This window comes from Lolium rigidum, chromosome 4 (genome assembly GCF_022539505.1).
Source record: "Lolium rigidum isolate FL_2022 chromosome 4, APGP_CSIRO_Lrig_0.1, whole genome shotgun sequence".
In the NCBI taxonomy this organism is placed as follows: Eukaryota; Viridiplantae; Streptophyta; class Magnoliopsida; order Poales; family Poaceae; genus Lolium; species Lolium rigidum.
The window spans coordinates 59,501,332-59,519,891 of NC_061511.1; positions in this window are offsets into that span (position 1 = coordinate 59,501,332).

Consider the following 18,560-nt stretch of genomic DNA (forward strand, 5'->3'; position numbering starts at 1 on the left):
TAGTGAAGAAGAGGGGTATGATTAAATTGAATGATGAAGATATGAGGGAAGCCAAGAAGTCTCTTAAGGAGAAAGGTATTAAACCTGAAGATGTGAAGAATTTACCTCCTATAGAAGATATATGTGAGACGATTCCCCCTTCGTCCATGATTGAGGTACACTCGCTTCAACACTTTACTAGGGAAGATATTCCGTATTCAAAATCTCCTGCTCAATGCTTAGATGAATTTGATAATTATATTGTTAAACAAGAAAACTTTAATATGAGAGTAGAGAATCATTTAATGGAAAATTCCCGAGCTATTAGTGAATTGCATGGTATTGTGGAGAGAACCTCCAATGATGTTAAGATACTTGTTAAACATTTTCAAATGGTTCAAACTCAAATTGATCAACTTACTAAAGTGCAAAATGACTTGTTAGGAAATAATTCTAAAGAAAAACATGCTTGTGAAGTAACAACTAGAGGTGGTGTTTCTACCCAGGATCCTCTATATCCTGAAGGGCATCCCAAAAGAGTTGAACAAGATTCTCAACTAATTAAAACTAGTGCTCCATCTAAGAAAAAGAAAAAGAAACATAAGAATGTTGTAGAATCCTCCGAACCTGTTAATGATCCTAATAGTATTTCTATTTCGATGCTGAAACCGAAAGTGGTAATGAACATGAGGAAGATAATGATAAGAATGATACTCCCGATAAAGAAGAAATTGAAAAAGAACACGAAAAGCCTGCTAAAAATAAAAAGTACACTAAAGAAGACTTTATTACTGAGAAGCATGGTAATGAAAGAGAACCTTGGGTTCAAAAGCAAATGCCTTTTCCTGCTAAGAAACTAAAATCAAAGGAGGAGGAACATTATAATAAATTTTGTGATTGGATGAAACCTTTATTTTTGCAAATCCCTTTGACGGATGCTATTAAATTGCCTCCTTATTCAAAGTATATGAAAGATATTGTTACTAACAAAAGGAAAGTCCCCAATGAGGAGATTTCCACTATGCTCGCTAATTACTCCTTCAATGGTAAAATTCCAAAGAAGCTTGGAGACCCAGGTATACCGACTATTCCTTGTTCCATCAAGAATAATTATGTTAGAACTGCTCTATGTGATTTGGGAGCAGGTGTGAGTGTGATGCCTTTTTCTCTTTATAAGAGACTTGATTTAGATAAATTGATACCTACTGATATATCTTTGCAAATGGCTGATAAATCTACTGCTATTCCTGTTGGTTTATGTGAAAATGTTCCTGTTCAAGTTACTCGACATTGCTTGATATTAACCGATTTCGTTGTGTTGGAAATGCCCGAAGATGATAATATGTCCATTATTCTTGGAAGACCCTTTCTTAATACTGCAGGGGCTGTTATTGATTGCAATAAAGGCATGGTTACTTTCAATGTTGATGATAAAGAACACACTGTCTATTTTTCCAAGAGGATTGATAAAGTATGTGGAGTTAATACAATTTTTAATGTGAAAACTATCAAAGTGGGATCCATTGATTGTCCTATATATGAGCCTAAAGAAGAATATCAAACTCTTGTGATTGGATCCATATCAATTCAATATAAGGTAACATGATTGATTTGAGGTTTATTTCTTCTTATGTCATATAAAATTTATTTGGTAGCAAGACTTGATCAACCTTGTTAACAAGTATATTTTAATGCATAAGAGAGCTAAACAACATTTATTTCTTTCTTTCTCCCTCCATTTGTTTTATTACTGTAGCAACCTCTCCTTATCTTTATTTTATTGCATTGTTGTGCCAAGTAAAGTCTCTAGTAGAAGGTTGATGCTAGATTTGGATTTCTGCGCAGAAACAGATTTCTATCTGTCACGAATCTGGGCATATTTCTCTGTAGGTAACTCAGAAAAATCTGCCAATTTACGTACGTGATCCTCAGATATGTACGCAACTTTCATTAGTTTTGAGTTTTCTGATTTGAGCAACGGAAGTACCATTTTAAAATTCGTCTTTACTGGCTGTTCTGTTTTGGCAGATTCTGTCTCTGTTTTTTTTGCATTGTCTCTTGTGGACTTTAAGTGAGGCTTTCTAGACGTGGAGAGCTGTAGCTAATGTTTTATTGAGTTCTTGCAATGTGTCACTACAGGGCCAAGGTGGATTAAAGTTTTTGAGTACTAACCCCTCTAATGAAGTTTATGAGAAGTTTGGTGTGAAGGAAGTTTTCAAGGGTCAAGAGAGGAGGATGATATATGATCAACAAGAGCCAAAAGCCTAAGCTTGGGGGGAGGTATACCGGCATCACTCATTCTTTGCATATTATGGTTGCTGGATACTTGTACATACTTGTCTAGTCTCTTAGAAGTGGTTTTCTAATGAGAGGGAGATGATATTTGGGGAAGTGCTGTCCAAAAACAGATTCTGTGCTGTTACCAAAAAAAATCGTACGCACAGCCAGAACGTTATTTTGAGTTGCCAATTTTTGAGCATGTTCCCCAGGTTGTTATCTAACTTTCATTAGTTGAACACTTTTTGGTCTGAGCAATGGAAGATTTTTGTTAAATTCGATTTCTGTACTGCTGTTAGGATTTGGCAGATTTCTGTCATCCTGCTTTTCTGTGTTTCTGTTAGTTTGCATTCTTTTGTTTTCACTTTGTTTCTTTCCTAAAACACAAAAAGACCAAAAATATTTCTGTAGTTTCTCTTCACCATTTGTTTATTTGGTACCTTGCTCTTAGTTTGCTTTATTTGCTATCGTTAGTTTGCTATAAGAAAACCCAAAAAGATTTTGCTTTGTTTGCTTGTTTTCTTTCGCTCTTGTTTCTAATTCGAAAATACCAAAAATATTTGATGTTCTTCTTTGGTTTGTAAAGTTCATCATGAGTTCAATGGTCTTCGGTGGCTGGAGCGTGGTTTTCATTTTATATTATCCAAGCTACACAAGTGAAAAGGCAATAATGACGATCTACGACAATCTGATTGTGGTGAGAGGCTGGTATGAACTCTATTTGTTTTCATTTTTGTACATATACTCATCCATGTGAGCATGCTTAGTTGGTTCATGTGAGGTATATGTTATTTGAGAAAGTCTAGTAGTTCATGATCTCTCATGTTTAGTTCCAATTTATTAATATGAGTAGCATGTCATGGATGTTTGCTTGCATTGTTTTATTCATAAGTAAGTATGGCATTGTGGTATCCTCCTCTGAATAATTCATTTATATCGACTTGGCACATGCTCACGCATGCATATGACTGAACAAAAAAGTCAATTAAGCCTCGATGATTTATATTGCTTCGAGTTCTTGTATCACTTTTATGCCTCCGTTAATTTATTTTGCCGCAAGCATAATTATGACGATTCACTGCTCTCTTGATTTGTCGCTCCCTAGTCTTTTGCTAGCCTTCACTTGTACTGAGCGGTGACGCCGCTCGTGCTTCCAAACACCTGAAAACCAAGTTGTTCCATAAGTGTCCACCATAAATACCTATGCATGGCATTTCAAACCATTCCAAGTAAATTCTCATGCGCTACCTTTAAAACTTTCAAAATGCTTCTCAATTTGTGTTAATGTTTCATAGCTCATGAAGAAGTATGTGGTGTTTAGCTTTCAACCTTGTCATTTACTTTTGACGGACTCTCATATGGACTAGTGGCACATCCGCTTATCCAATAATTTTGCAAAAAGAGCCGGCAATGGGATTCCCGAGTCCCAAATTAATTAACTTAAATAGACACTCCTCCATGGTTTGTGATTGTTGGACGGCACCCGAAGGATTCGGTTAGCCATGGCTTGTGTAAGCAAAGGTTGGGGGAGTGTCATCATCATAATAAAACTTAAATAAAAAGGCACTCCTTCATGGTATGTGATTGTTGGCGAGCACCGAGGATTCGGTTAGCCATGGTTTGTGAAAGAAAGGTTGGAAGGAGTGCCAACCAAAAATAAATAAATGGGAGCCGCTCTTGTGAGTCCGGTTGATGAGGTAGTTAGTGTACACATTACCATTCGTTGACAACAACAAACACCTCTCAAAAATAATTTTACTCCTGCTTTACAAATGAAAAGCTCTAGCGCATGTTAATCCCTGCTTCCCTCTTTGAAGGGTCAATCTTTTACTTTTTATGTTGTGTCTCCATTCTTTCTTTGAGCACTATCCTGAGAGCACGACTGTCATTCTTAGTATAATATGCTTGTCTCAAAATATGATTAATTGTGGTATAACTTTGATGCTTTTATCTTTGACAATCACTATTTCTAGTCTTTCTATGAACTCAAGAGGTGCCTCGGCATTTATGTTTTGCCGATCAAATACAGGCAAGCGAGATACCACTTTATCATATTCTCTTATGAACATTGCAATCCTCGCTTATATACATGATTCATGGTGCTTATTATTAATTGTTGGTACCTCTCCATGATTGACATAGTCTGTTGGATGATCTTATTTGCATGTGTCTCATTATGAACTGCTTAAGTATTAGCCATAGCATGAGAATATATACATCATATGAGCAAATGTGTTCGTGAAAGTTCTTTTATCGCTCGGTTGTTAACTGAATTGCTTGAGGACAAGCAATAAGCTAAGCTTGGGGGAGTTGATACGTCCAAAACGTATCTACTTTCCCGAACACTTTTGCTATTGTTTTGCCTCTAATTTGTGTATTTTGGATACAACTAACACGGACTAACGCTGTTTTCGGCAGAACCGCTTCCGGTGTCTCGTTTTTGTGCGGAAATCCAACTTTCGGGAAAATCCTCGGAATTTCTTCAGATGGCCCTATTTTACCAAAATATTGACGGAGCCGGAAGGGCAAAGGAGGTGGAGGCCCGAGGGCCCCACACCACATGGCGGCGCGGCCCGGGGGGCCCGCGCGGCCATGTGGTCCGGCCCCTCGGCCGGCCTCCGACGCCCCCTTCGGACTACTTATTGGTTTCGACCCGAAAACGCACGGGGAGAAGTCGACATCGCCGTAAACCCTCCGGAGAGCCGCCACATCGCGAAACTCCGTCGCGGGAGCCGAAGTCTCCGTTGCGGCACTCCGCCGGACGGGGAATTGGAGGAGATCTTCACCGCCATCACCGCCAACGCCTCTCCATCAACCAAGCAATGTTTCCCCATCCATGTGTGAGTAATTCCCCCGCTGTAGGCTGAAGGGGATGGTAGGGATTGGATGAGATTGGTCATGTAATAGTCATAAGATTGTTAGGGCATAGTGCCTAGTATCCGTAGATGTCACTTTTATGATATTGTTGCAACTTGTTATGCTTAATGCTTGTCACTAGGGCCCGAGTGCCATGATCTCAGATCTGAACATGTTATTGATTCATGAAGATATTCGTTGTTTATGATCTTACCTATAAGTTGTATACACATGTCGCTGTCCGGAACCAATGGCCCCGAAGTGACAAGAATCGGGACAACCGGAGGGGATGGTAGTGATGTGAGGATCACATGTGTTCACGGAGTGTTAATGCTTTGCTCCGGTACTCTATTAAAAGGAGTACTGATGTCTACGTTCCCCCTCCTTTCCTGTAGACAGTGTTGGGCCTCCAAGTGCAGAGGTTTGTAGAACAGCAGCAAGTTTTCCCTTAAGTGGATCACCCAAGGTTTATCGAACTCAGGGAGGAAGAGGTCAAAGATATCCCTCTCATGCAACCCTGCAACCACAAAGCAAGAAGTCTCTTGTGTCCCCAACACACCAAATAGGTGCACTAGTTCGGCGAAGAGATAGTGAAATACAGGTGGTATGAATATATATGAGCAGTAGCAACGGTGCCGAGAAAATAGCTTGCTGGCGTGTAGTTGATGGTGGTAGTATTGCAGCGAGTAGTAACACAAGTAAAACAAGTAAACAAGCAGTAGTAACTCAGCGGTATTTAGGAACAAGGCCTAGGGATTACACTTTCACTAGTGGACACTCTCAACATTGATCACATAACAGAATAGATAAATGCATACTCTACACTTTTGTTGGATGATGAACACATTGCGTAGGATTACACGAACCCTCAATGCCGGAGTTAACAAGCTCCACAATAATGCTCATATTTTAGTAACCTTTAGTGTAAGATAGATCAAAAGACTAAACCAAGTACTAGCATAGCATGCACACTCGTCACCTTCATGCATATGTAGGAGGAATAGATCACATCAATATTATCATAGCAATAGTTAACTTCGCAATCTACAAGAGATCATGATCATAGCATAAACCAAGTACTAACACGGTGCACGCACCGTCACCTTTGCACACATGCAGGAGGAATAAAACTACTTTAATAACACATCACTAGAGTAGCACATAGATAAATTGTGATACGATGCACATTGCAATCATAAAGAGATATAAATAAGCACTTCACTACGCTCTTCAACAGGTGAATAAGTACTTCGTGAAATATAGCCTAAGAGACACACACGGTGCACACACTGTCACCTTTACACACGTGGGACAAGGAGTCTCCGGAGATCACATAAGTAAAACCCACTTGACTAGCATAATGACATCTAGATTACAAGCATCATCATATGAATCTCAATCATGTAAGGCAGCTCATGAGATTATTGTATTGAAGTACATAGGAGAGAGATGAACCACATAGCTACCGGTACAGCCCCGAGCCTCGATGGAGAACTACTCCCTCCTCATGGGAGCAGCAGCGGTGATGAAGATGGCGGTGGAGATGGCAGCGGTGTCGATGGAGAAGCCTTCCGGGGCCACTTCCCCGCTCCGGCAGGGTGCCGGAACAGAGACTCCTGTCCCCCAGATCTTGGCTTCGCGATGACGGCGGCTCTGGAAGGTTTCTGTGGGTTTCGTCGTCCGTCCTAGGGTTTTCGCGACGGAGGCTTTATATAGGCGAAGAGGCGGCGCAGGAGGGCTGACAGGGGGGCCACACCATAGGGCGGCGCGGCCCCCCCTCTGGCCGCGCCAAGGTATCATCTGGGGGCCCTGTGGCCCCTCTCCGCGGTTCTCGTGTGTTCTGGATGGTTCCGGGAAAAATAGGAATCTGGGTCTTGATTTCGTCCGATTCCGAGAATATTTCGTTACTAGGATTTCTGAAACCAAAAACAGCAGAAAACAGGAACTGGCACTTCGGCATCTTGTTAATAGGTTAGTTCCAGAAAATGCATAAATATGACATATAATGTGTATAAAACATGTAGATATCATCAATAATGTGGCATGGAACATAAGAAATTATCGATACGTTGGAGACGTATCAGCATCCCCAAGCTTAGTTATGCTCGTCCCGAGCAGGTAAAACGATAACAAAGATAATTTCTTAAGTGACATGCCATCATAACCTTGATCATATTGTAAACATATGTAATGAATGCAGCGATCAAAACAAACGTAATGACATGAGTAAACAAGTGAATCATATGACAAAGACTTTTCATGAATAGTACTTCAAGACAAGCATCAATAAGTCTTGCATAAGAGTTAACTCATAAAGCAATAAATCAAAGTAAAGGTGTTGAAGCAACACATAGGAAGATTAAGTTTCAGCGGTTGCTTTCAACTTATAACATGTATATCTCATAGATATTGTCAACATAAAGTAATATAACAAGTGCAATATGCAAATATGTAGGAATCAATGCACAGTTCACACAAGTGTTTGCTTCTTAAGGTGGAAAGAGATAGGTAAACTGACTCAACAATAAAAGTAAAAGAATGGTCCTTCAAAGAGGAAAGCATCGATTTCTGTATTTGTGCTAGAGCTTTGATTTTGAAAACATAAAGAGAGCATAAAAGTAAAATTTTGAGAGGTGTTTGTTGTTGTCAACGAATGGTAGTGGGCACTCTAACCCCCTTGCCAGACAAACCTTCAAAGAGCGGCTCCCATTTTATTTTATTTTTGGGTGGCACTCCTTCCAACCTTTCTTTCACAAACCATGGCTAACCGAATCCTCGGGTGCCTGCCAACAATCTCATACCATGAAGGAGTGCCTTTTTATTTTAGTTTTATTATGATGACACTCCTCCCCACCTTTGCTTTCTCAAGCCATGGCTAACCGAATCCTTCGGGTGCCGTCCAACAATCACATACCATGGAGGAGTGTCTATTTTTGTTAATTAATTTGGGACTCGGGAATCCCATTGCCAGGCTCTTTCTGCAAAATTATTGGATAAGCGGATGAAGCCACTAGTCCATTGGTGAAAGTTGCCCAACAAGATTGAAAGATAAACACCACATACTACCTCATGAGCTATAAAACATTGACACAAATCAGAGGTGACAAATTTTGAATGGTTTAAAGGTAGCACTCAAGCAATTTACTTTGGAATGGCGGAAAAATACCATGTAGTAGGTAGGTATGGTGGACACAAGTGGCATGAATATTGGCTCAAGTATTTGGATGCATGAGAAGTATTCCCTCTCGATACAAGGTTTAGGCTAGCAAGGTTATTTGAAGCAAACTCAAGTATGAAATGGTGCAGCAAGACTCACATATAAACATATTGTAAGCATTATAAGACTTTACATCGTCTTCCTTGTTGTTCAAAACTCAATACTAGATATTATCTAGACCTTAGAGAGACCACTTAAGCAAACCAAATTTTAGCAAGCTCTATGTATTTCTTCATTAATGGGTGCAAAGTATATGATGCAAGAGCTTAAACATGAGCACAACAATTGCCAAGTATCACATTATCCAAGACATTTTACCAATTACTACATGTAGCATTTTTCCAATTCCAACCATATAACAATATAACGAAGAGGAAACTTCGCCATGAATATTATGAGCTAAGAACACATGTGTTCATACGAACCAGCGGAGCGTGTCTCTCTCCCACACAAGGATGAACTTATTCAGAGAACTAAGATAACAAAAAAAAAACAAAAATAAAAGCACACAAACGCTCCAAGTAAAATACATAGGATGTGATGGAATAAAAATATAGTTTCACTAGAAGAAACCTGATAAGTTGTCGATGAAGAAGGGGATGCCTTGGGCATCCCCAAGCTTAGATGCTTGAGTCTTCTTAAAATATGCAGGGATGAACCACCGGGGCATCCCCAAGCTTAGACCTTTCACTCTTCTCGATCACATAATATCACCCTCTTCTATTGACCCTTGAAAACTTCCTTCACACCAAACTTCAAGCAAACTCATTAGAGGGTTAGTGCATAATCAAAATTCACATGTTCAGAGGTGACACAATCATTCTTAACACTTCTGGACATTGCACAAAACTTCTGAAAGTTAATGGAACAAAGAAACTCATTCAACTTAACAAAAGCGGCAATGCGAAATAAAAGGCAGAATCTGTCAAAAACAGAACAGTCCGTAAAGACGAATTTAAAGCTGGCACCAGACTTGCTCAAATGGAAAAACTCAAAACTAATGAAAATTGCGTACATATCTGAGGATCACGCTCGTAAATTGGCAGATTTTTTCGAATTTTCTACAGAGAACTGTGCCCAGATTCGTGACAGACAGCAATGCTGTTTCTGCGCAGCGATCCCAAATATAACATCAACTTTAACATAGAAACTTTACTTGGCACAAAAACATGATAAGGAGAGGTTGCTACAGTAGTAAACAACTTCCAAGACTCAAAAAAACAAAAATTGCTGTAGTAAAATAAACACATGGGTTATCTCCCAAGAAGTTCTTTCTTTATAGCCATTAAGATGGGCTCAGCAGTTTTAATGATGCACTCGCAAGAAATAGTATTTGAAGCAAAAGAGAGCATCCAGAGGCAAATTCAAAACACATTTAAGTCTAACATGCTTCCTATGCATAGGAATCTTGTAAATAAACAAGTTCATGAAGAGCAAAGTAACAAGCATAGGAAGATAAAACAAGTGTAGCTTCAAAAATTTCAGCACATAGAGAGGTGTTTTAGTAACATGAAAATTTTTACAACCATATTTTCCTCTCTCATAATAACTTTCAGTAGCATCATGAGCAAACTCAACAATATAACTATCACATAAAGCATTCTTATCATGAGTCTCATGCATAAAATAATTACTACTCCCATCATAAGCATAATCAATTTTATTAGTTGTAGTGGGAGCAAATTCAACAAAGTAGCTATCAAATATAGGAGGTATATTGTAATCATAATCAAATTTATCCTCCATAACATGTGGTAACAAAAGACTACTATCATTATAATCATCATAAATAGGAGGCAAAGTATCATCAAAGTAAATTTTCTCCTCAATGCTTGGGGGACTAAAAAGATCACTTTCATCAAAACCGACCTCCCCAAGCTTAAATTCTTCCATAGCATTAGCAACAATGGTGTTCAAAGCATTCATACTAATAACATTCCCATTATAATGCATATAAAGTTCCATGGGTTTTTTAATTCTTTCTTCAAACACATCATGTCCTAATTCAAGATAAAGTTCATAAAGATCTCTCATTTTATTGTTGTCTTCCATTATGCCTAAATAGTGTAAACAAGAAACCAAATGTCGCAATTGCAGAGTCTAAAGGAAATAGCTTCGAGTACTTACAACGGCGCCGGAAAATAGCTAGGTAGCCGAGATCCGGAGTGTGAGTACCTTTTACCTTTCCTCCCCGGCAACGGCGCCGTGAAAATAGCTTGATGTCTACGTTCCCCTCCTTTCCCGTAGACAGTGTTGGGCCTCCAAGTGCGGAGGTTTGTAGAACAGCAAGCAAGTTTTCCCTTAAGTGGATCACCCAAGGTTTATCGAACTCAAGGAGGAAGAGGTCAAAGATATCCCTCTCATGCAACCCCTGCAACCACAAAGCAAGAAGTCTCTTGTGTCCCCAACACACCAAATAGGTGCACTAGTTCGGCGAAGAGATAGTGAAATACGGGTGGTATGAATATATATGAGCAGTAGCAACGGTGCCGAGAAAATAGCTTGTCTGGCGTGTAGTTGATGGTGGTAGTATTGCAGCAGTAGTAACACAATGAAACAAGTAAACAAGCAAGTAGTAACTCAGCAGTATTTAGGAACAAGGCCTAGGGATTACACTTTCACTAGTGGACACTCTCAACATTGATCACATAACAGAATAGATAAATGCATACTCTACACTTTTGTTGGATGATGAACACATTGCGTAGGATTACACGAACCCTCAATGCCGGAGTTAACAAGCTCCACAATAATGCTCATATTTTAGTAACCTTTAGTGTAAGATAGATCAAAAGACTAAACCAAGTACTAGCATAGCATGCACACTCGTCACCTTCATGCATATGTAGGAGGAATAGATCACATCAATATTATCATAGCAATAGTTAACTTCGCAATCTACAAGAGATCATGATCATAGCATAAACCAAGTACTAACACGGTGCACGCACTGTCACCTTTGCACACATGCAGGAGGAATAAAACTACTTTAATAACACATCACTAGAGTAGCACATAGATAAATTGTGATACGATGCACATTGCAATCATAAAGAGATATAAATAAGCACTTCACTACGCTCTTCAACGAGTGAATAAGTACTTCGTGAAATATAGCCTAAGAGACCCACACGGTGCACACACTCGTCACCTTTACACACGTGGGACAAGGAGTCTCCGGAGATCACATAAGTAAAACCCACTTGACTAGCATAATGACATCTAGATTACAAGCATCATCATATGAATCTTAATCATGTAAGGCAGCTCATGAGATTATTGTATTGAAGTACATAGGAGAGAGATGAACCACATAGCTACCGGTACAGCCCCGAGCCTCGATGGAGAACTACTCCCTCCTCATGGGAGCAAGCAGCGGTGATGAAGATGGCGGTGGAGATGGCAGCGGTGTCGATGGAGAAGCCTTCCGGGGCACTTCCCCGCTCCGGCGAGGTGCCGGAACGAGACTCCTGTCCCCCGGATCTTGGCTTCGCGATGACGGCGGCTCGGAAGGTTTCGTGGGTTTCGTCGTCCGTCCTAGGGTTTTCGCGACGGAGGCTTTATATAGGCGAAGAGGCGGCGCAGGAGGGCCGACAGGGGGGCCACACCATAGGGCGGCGCGGCCCCCTCCGGCCGCGCCAAGGTATCATCCGGGGCCCCGTGGCCCCTCTCCGGCGGTTCTCGTGTGTTCGGATGGTTCCGGGAAAAATAGGAATCCGGGTCTTGATTTCGTCCGATTCCGAGAATATTTCGTTACTAGGATTTCTGAAACCAAAAACAGCGTAGAAAACAGAACCGGCACTTCGGCATCTTGTTAATAGGTTAGTTCCAGAAAATGCATAAATATGACATATAATGTGTATAAAACATGTAGATATCATCAATAATGTGGCATGGAACATAAGAAATTATCGATACGTTGGAGACGTATCAAGTACCTTAATATCCAGTAGTTTCCCTAGAGGCCCGGCTGCCACCGGCTGGTAGGACAGAAGATGTTGTGCAAGTTTCTCATTGCGAGCACGTACGACTAAATATGGAACACAGGCCTATTGATTGATTAGTACTTGGATACCGTTTTATTATTATCTCGCAAATGCCCATGCTTTGATTGTTACATGAGTTTCTCTCATCCATGCAACGCCCGTTAAATCCGTCCCCGTGCCTACAGTATTTTAATCCTCGCTGTTTACTATAATCACTACTCGCTGTCTTTATTTCGCCGCTGCTCGTTATTTCACTATTTCCACCGCCATAAAACTGTTACTATCGATAAACTCTTGCGAGCAAGTCTGTTTCCAGTGTGCAGCTGAATTGACAACTCCGCTGTTAAGGCTTACAAGTATTCTTTGTCTCCCCTTGTGTCGAATCAATAAATTGGGTAATACTTCCCTCGAAGACTGTTGCGATCCCCTATACTTGTGGGTCATCAGGCATTATGTTGACTGCCGCTTCGGTGTCAACCAACATCTTGCTGACAGGCTGCCCATTGATGTAACCCCTCAAGTATAGGGCTTTCAAATGCCTGTAGCTTCTATCTCGTGGCTTCTCAAAGATAACTGGTCGTGGACCGCAGTCGAATTGAGCCACTGAAACCTCCTCGTCGCTTGGAGCGCGAAACTCCGATGGGAGTATAAACACCATGTTTGTGTCAGCCGATGCCTCTGCATCGGCACCAGCCGATGCCTGTGCATCGGCTCTCGTCTGTTTAGGGCGCCATACTTTCTTTGGCGGGCGCGCCTTCGTCTCCAATGTTTGCTGAATTTTCGCGGCCAGATCGGGCCGCGTTTTTCTCAACGTGTACAGGTACTGTGCCTCGGATTCTTCCAGGTTTTGCAGCAGCTGCACCCTACGCTTCTGAGAATGGCTGAGTCCATCAGGGCACCACCTTGGTCGGTGATACCTATCTTCTTCTCCATCTGACTCCTCAAAGTCTTCTTCTTGAGATGACTCAGCTCGTTTATTATGGGGTGGGGGAGGCCCTAGACGCTCGAACACTGAAACTTCATTTGTCCTCCTCCTTTGCTGTTTGCATTCTGGGCAATTCTCGATTGTTGGCAATCGGCTCATTCCGGAGTCCCAGCAATGTTCGAAGAAAGGACAGTCCCAATGCTTATCCATGTTGTCTTGCTCCCTTGACCTCCCTCTAGCGCGACGTTCGTACCCGTCGTTGTTTCTGTCGTGCTGACAATACCTCCTGTCCGCTGCATCTGACCGACGATATCTTTCATCGTCTTCGTCGTGGCGCCGACGTCGGTCGTACTGCTGCTCATATTTGTTGAGGAGATGCACGGATAGTGGGCGTTGATACCGCACGCTTCTCACCTCCTCCTCGGTTAGGTACCGTCTATCATCATCTTGGGGCCGGTCGCGTGGAACAGCCTCCTCTTTGTCTTTGCCACGAGAATGGCTGCTCTCTGCTTTGTCCGCGCCATGGCGGTTCACAAGCCCTGCCATGTTAACATTAAAGGAGAACCCTGGCTCCCTTATGGAGTGGCTCAGGTCCACCATGTTGACGTCAGGAAACGGACGCATGTCTACCTTCATGGCAAACTGTCCGAAAGTTAATCGGCCTGATTCTATCGCCATCTGAATTTGTGCGCGCAATACTTTGCGATCGTTGGTGGCGTGCGTGAACGTATGATGCCACTTGCAGTATGGCCTTTTGTTCATCTCTTGTGCCGTAGGGATCTTGTGGCCTTCGAGTAGCTTCAATCGTTTCTCTTTCGCAGCGCATCGAAAATCTGCTCAGCTTTGGTCACATCAAAGTCAAACCCTCTTGGAGGCCCTGGTGGATTCACCCATTTGCAGGACACAGGAACTGGCGTCCGAGTCCATTCGGCTACTGCGACTTCCTGATCTTCCGCAGAATCTTCATTTTCATCAGTATTGACCAGGCTTATCGCGCGCTTGAACTTGTCTTGGTACAGTTCTGGATGGCGCTGTTCATATAAGGTCAGTCTCTGGACCATGTGCGCCAACGAGTTGTACTCCACTTGGAACGTCAGATCCTTGAACGACGCTGCAAGGCCTGCCACGGCCAGCTCGACTGCTTCTTTCTCAGATAAATGAACCAAATAGCATCGGTTCTTGACAGTTTTGAAACGCTGAATGTATTCAGACACTGTCTCTCCTCGCCTTTGCCGAACCTGTGCTAGTTCGGCAATGCCAGCTTCAGTAGCTTCTGAATGATATTGTGTGTGAAACTGTTCCTCTAGCTGCTTCCATGATCGCACCGAATTTGGCTGCAACGAGGTGTACCATCCAAAAGCGGGACCGGTGAGGGATTGCGAAAAGAACCTCACCCGTCGCTGATCCGATGCTCGAAACCATGCCCAATCAGTGCCAAGTATCGGCTCACGTGCTCGATTGAGCTAGATCCTTCCGACCCACCGAATTTGGTGAAGTCCGGGAGCCGGTACTTAGGTGGTAGTGGGATCAGGTCAAACTCATTGGGGTACGGCTTGGAATAGCCGATTATCTTCTTCTTCGGCAGGATGCCGAACCGGTCTCTCGAGACCGCACCGATCTGATCCGTGGTGGAGGAAGTAGCAGCTGAGCTTTCATGAATTGGTGCAGTGGCATACTTGGCTAGCCACGCCTGTTTCTCAGCGTCTGCCCCCAAACTCCCCGCCGCTGCAGCCGTTCCTCCTGCCGGAACAATTGCTCCTGCTCCGGCAATCCCTCCTGTTGGAGCCTGGATCGCCTGCGTCCAGTTTTTGCAGTCCGGCACAAACGTGCACACGTATCCGTGCGGGATCTCCTTGGGCGGTTCATATAAGAACTGATAGTCGCCCGGATCACCTCCAACCTTGTAGACGACGTATGCCGGTGAACCTTGTTGCTGTGGAGCTGCCATCGCGTACGGCAATGGTGGCCTGGTGTGGAGTTGCACCTCTCCCTGGTGAGTCCCTAGAACAGGTCCTGAAGGGGAGTACCGACGCTCCATGATCTCTTGCACCACATGGAGCGCAACGCGCTCCAAAGTATTTACCAGGCTCTCAGAGTGCCGATGCAGCGAATGAGCCACCACGTAGTTGATTTCCTGTCGCAGGGCTCTGGTACGTTCCTCTGAAGGGAGAGACAGATCTAACCCTTCGAGGACGCCTTGTGGCGTGAATCCTTTGAACCTGATGCCGTGCGAACGGGTTTTCTCAAAGGAGCCGATGAGTTCGGCTTCAACGATGGCCTTCAGCTCATCGTACTTCCTCTTGTGCTCCGCAGGGAGATCCTCGTATGTGATCTGTTCCTCTGCCATCTCGGATGTCGGTGTTGACGTGGATGTTGCAGAAGAGGTCCCACCGGGCGTGCCAGAATGTGTTACCTGCCAAAACCCACCGGCGGGCAATGGTTAAGCAACACGAAGAGCCGGGAGGCTCCCAAGGCCGCTTAGTGGACCCCGGCACCTCGCGTCGTCCCGCAAGTCTTCCAGCCACGTCCCGGCGGTTGCTAGGGCGTGCCACCCGACCTAGACCCGATCAGGAAGGTGTTAGATTGCTTCGATTGTTCCTGCATGGTAGACACGTAAACATTAAATACGAGCCCTATCGGCTCTCAGTGTTGCCCGTGGATCGGCTCAAAGAGCCGATCGCCCCATGGTTCACGTTGGATTTGCAATGACATGGGGATCCCGCTTGATCAAAACAAAGCTGAAACGATCTACGACAGCTTAGGGTTTTCACCGCATAACCGGAACGTCCTACGCGTGATCGGGCCTAGCAGTATACGGAAGATGATGAAAACTACCCCTACAAGAGGCCTAAAAACCAACATTACGTCAATTCCCGGAACATCCCTTGTAGGAACGGTAAACAACACCTAACGCACTACCGGATCGTCCGACCCCAACATAAGGCCTAACTATGCAGATATTAAACTAATCCTTGCGGAGCAAGGAGCAACTATAACGGATCGGATCTACTAAGTAACGAACAAGCAAGATGCTGCCCTTACACCCGGATAGGTGTAAGGGCAGCTAGGTGTCGAGGGACGGCATTGCCACGCAAATATGCACGAGAAAGCATCAATGCAAGCCCCTAGACACCTAATGATAAGTAGTGCTGCTCGCCATCAACAACGCTTCAGCACGAGCAGCACAAGGTAGACGAATAAACGTATACTGCCTAGATCGCGAGATGCGATCTAGGCAGCATGATGCTTACCCGGAAGAAACCCTCGAAGAAAGGGGTGGCGATGCGCCTGATTTGTGTTTGTTGTGAACGTGATTGTCCTCCTTTCTCGATAACCCTAGATACATATTTATAGTCCAAGGGACTTTCTAATTGAGGCGTGCACCTAACCGTGCACGGGCCAGACTCTATCTGTTAATTCTAAACATGATACGATCTACTATATTACAGATACACGGGCAATTTAGCCCAAACTCTTAGCGCGAGGCCGCTTCAAAGATGCTCCACGTGTAATCTTCAAAGCCCATCTTCACTTACGGCCCACCTCCTGATTTGGCCAAAATCGGGTGATAACAGAGGAATAGACTACTTTAATAACATCACATGAGTAGCACATAGACTAGTAGCGATACAAAGCTCATCATATGGATCTCAATTATGCAAAGCAATTCATGAGATCATTGTATTGGAGTACAGAGAGAGAGATTAACCACATAGCTACGGTAGAGCCCTCAGCCCCAGGGGAGAATTACTCCCTCCTCCTCATGGGAACAGCGATGGCGGTGAAGATGGCAGTGGAGATGGCTTCCGGGGGCAATTCCCCGTCCCGGCGGCGTGCCGGAACAGAGACTTCTGTCCCCCGAATCTTGATTTCGCGATGACGGCGGCTCTGGAACTTTTCTCGTATCGTGGTTTTTCCGTGTCGAAGATTTAGGTCAAGACGACATATATAGGCGAAGAAACGGAGTCGGAAGGGGTCTGGGGCCACCAGACAATAGGGGCCCCCCCTTGGGCCGTGCCGCCACCTTGTGTGGTGGGCCTGTGGCTCCCCTCTGGCCCCTCTCCGGTGTTCTGGAAGCTCCGTGCAATTATAAGATGTTGGGCGTTGATTTCGTCCAATTCCGAGAATATTTCCTTACTAGGATTTCTGAAACCAAAAACAGCAGAAAACATGAACTGGCACCTCGGCATCTCGTCAATAGGTTAGTTCCGGAAAATGCATCAAAACGATATAAAGTGTGAATAAAACATGTAAGTATTGTCATAAACCAAGCATGGAACATCAGAAATTATAGAAACGTTTGGGACGTATCAAGAATCTTGTTCAACTCTTTTGGAATGCCCCTCAGGATATAGAGGATCCTGAGTAGAAACACCACCTCTAGTTGTTACTTCATAAGCATGTTTTTCTTTATGAGTATTTTTTAACAAGTCATTTTGCACTTTAGTAAGTTGATCAATTTGAGTTTGAACAATATGAAAATGTTTAACAAGCATCTTAACATCATTGGAGGTTCTCTCCACAATATCATGCAATTTACTAATAGCTTGAGAGTTTTCCATTAGATGATTCTTTACTCTCATACTAAAGTTATTTTGCTTAACAACATAATTATCAAATTCATCTAAACATTGATCAGGAGGTTTTGAGTAAGGAATGTCTCTTTTATCAAAGCGTTGAAGAGAATGTACCTCAATCGTGGATGAAGGGGGAGTTATCTTACATAAATCTTCTATAGGAGGTAAATTATTCACATCTTCAGATTTAATCCCTTTCTCTATAAGAGATTTCTTGGCTTCCCTCATATCTTCATCAGTTAATTCAATCATACCCGTCTTCTTCAATATTGGTGTTGGGGTTGGTTCAGGTGTAGTCCAATCATCATGATTTTGGCTTATTCTAGCCAATAATTCTTCAGCTTCGTCTGGACTTCTTTTCCTGAAAACACAACTGGTACAACTATCCAGGTATGCCCTAGACTCAATGGTTAGTCCACTATAAAATATATCAAGTAAGTCATGCTTTTCCAAATCATGTCCAGGCCGAGCTCTAAGAAGAGAGCAAAACCTTGCCCAAGCTTCAGGCAATTTCTCCCCATCTTCCTGGTCAAAACTATAAATTTTCTGCAGAGCAATATGTTGAGCACTAGCAGGAAAATATTTTCGAAAGAAAACATCAAGCAAACAACTTGGACTATCAATAGAATCAGGAGGCAAACTATTATACCAAATCTTAGCATCATCCTTTAATGAGAAAGGAAAAAATTTAGCAACAAAATAAGTACGCATCCTAATATCATCAGAAAACAAGCTACTCAAAG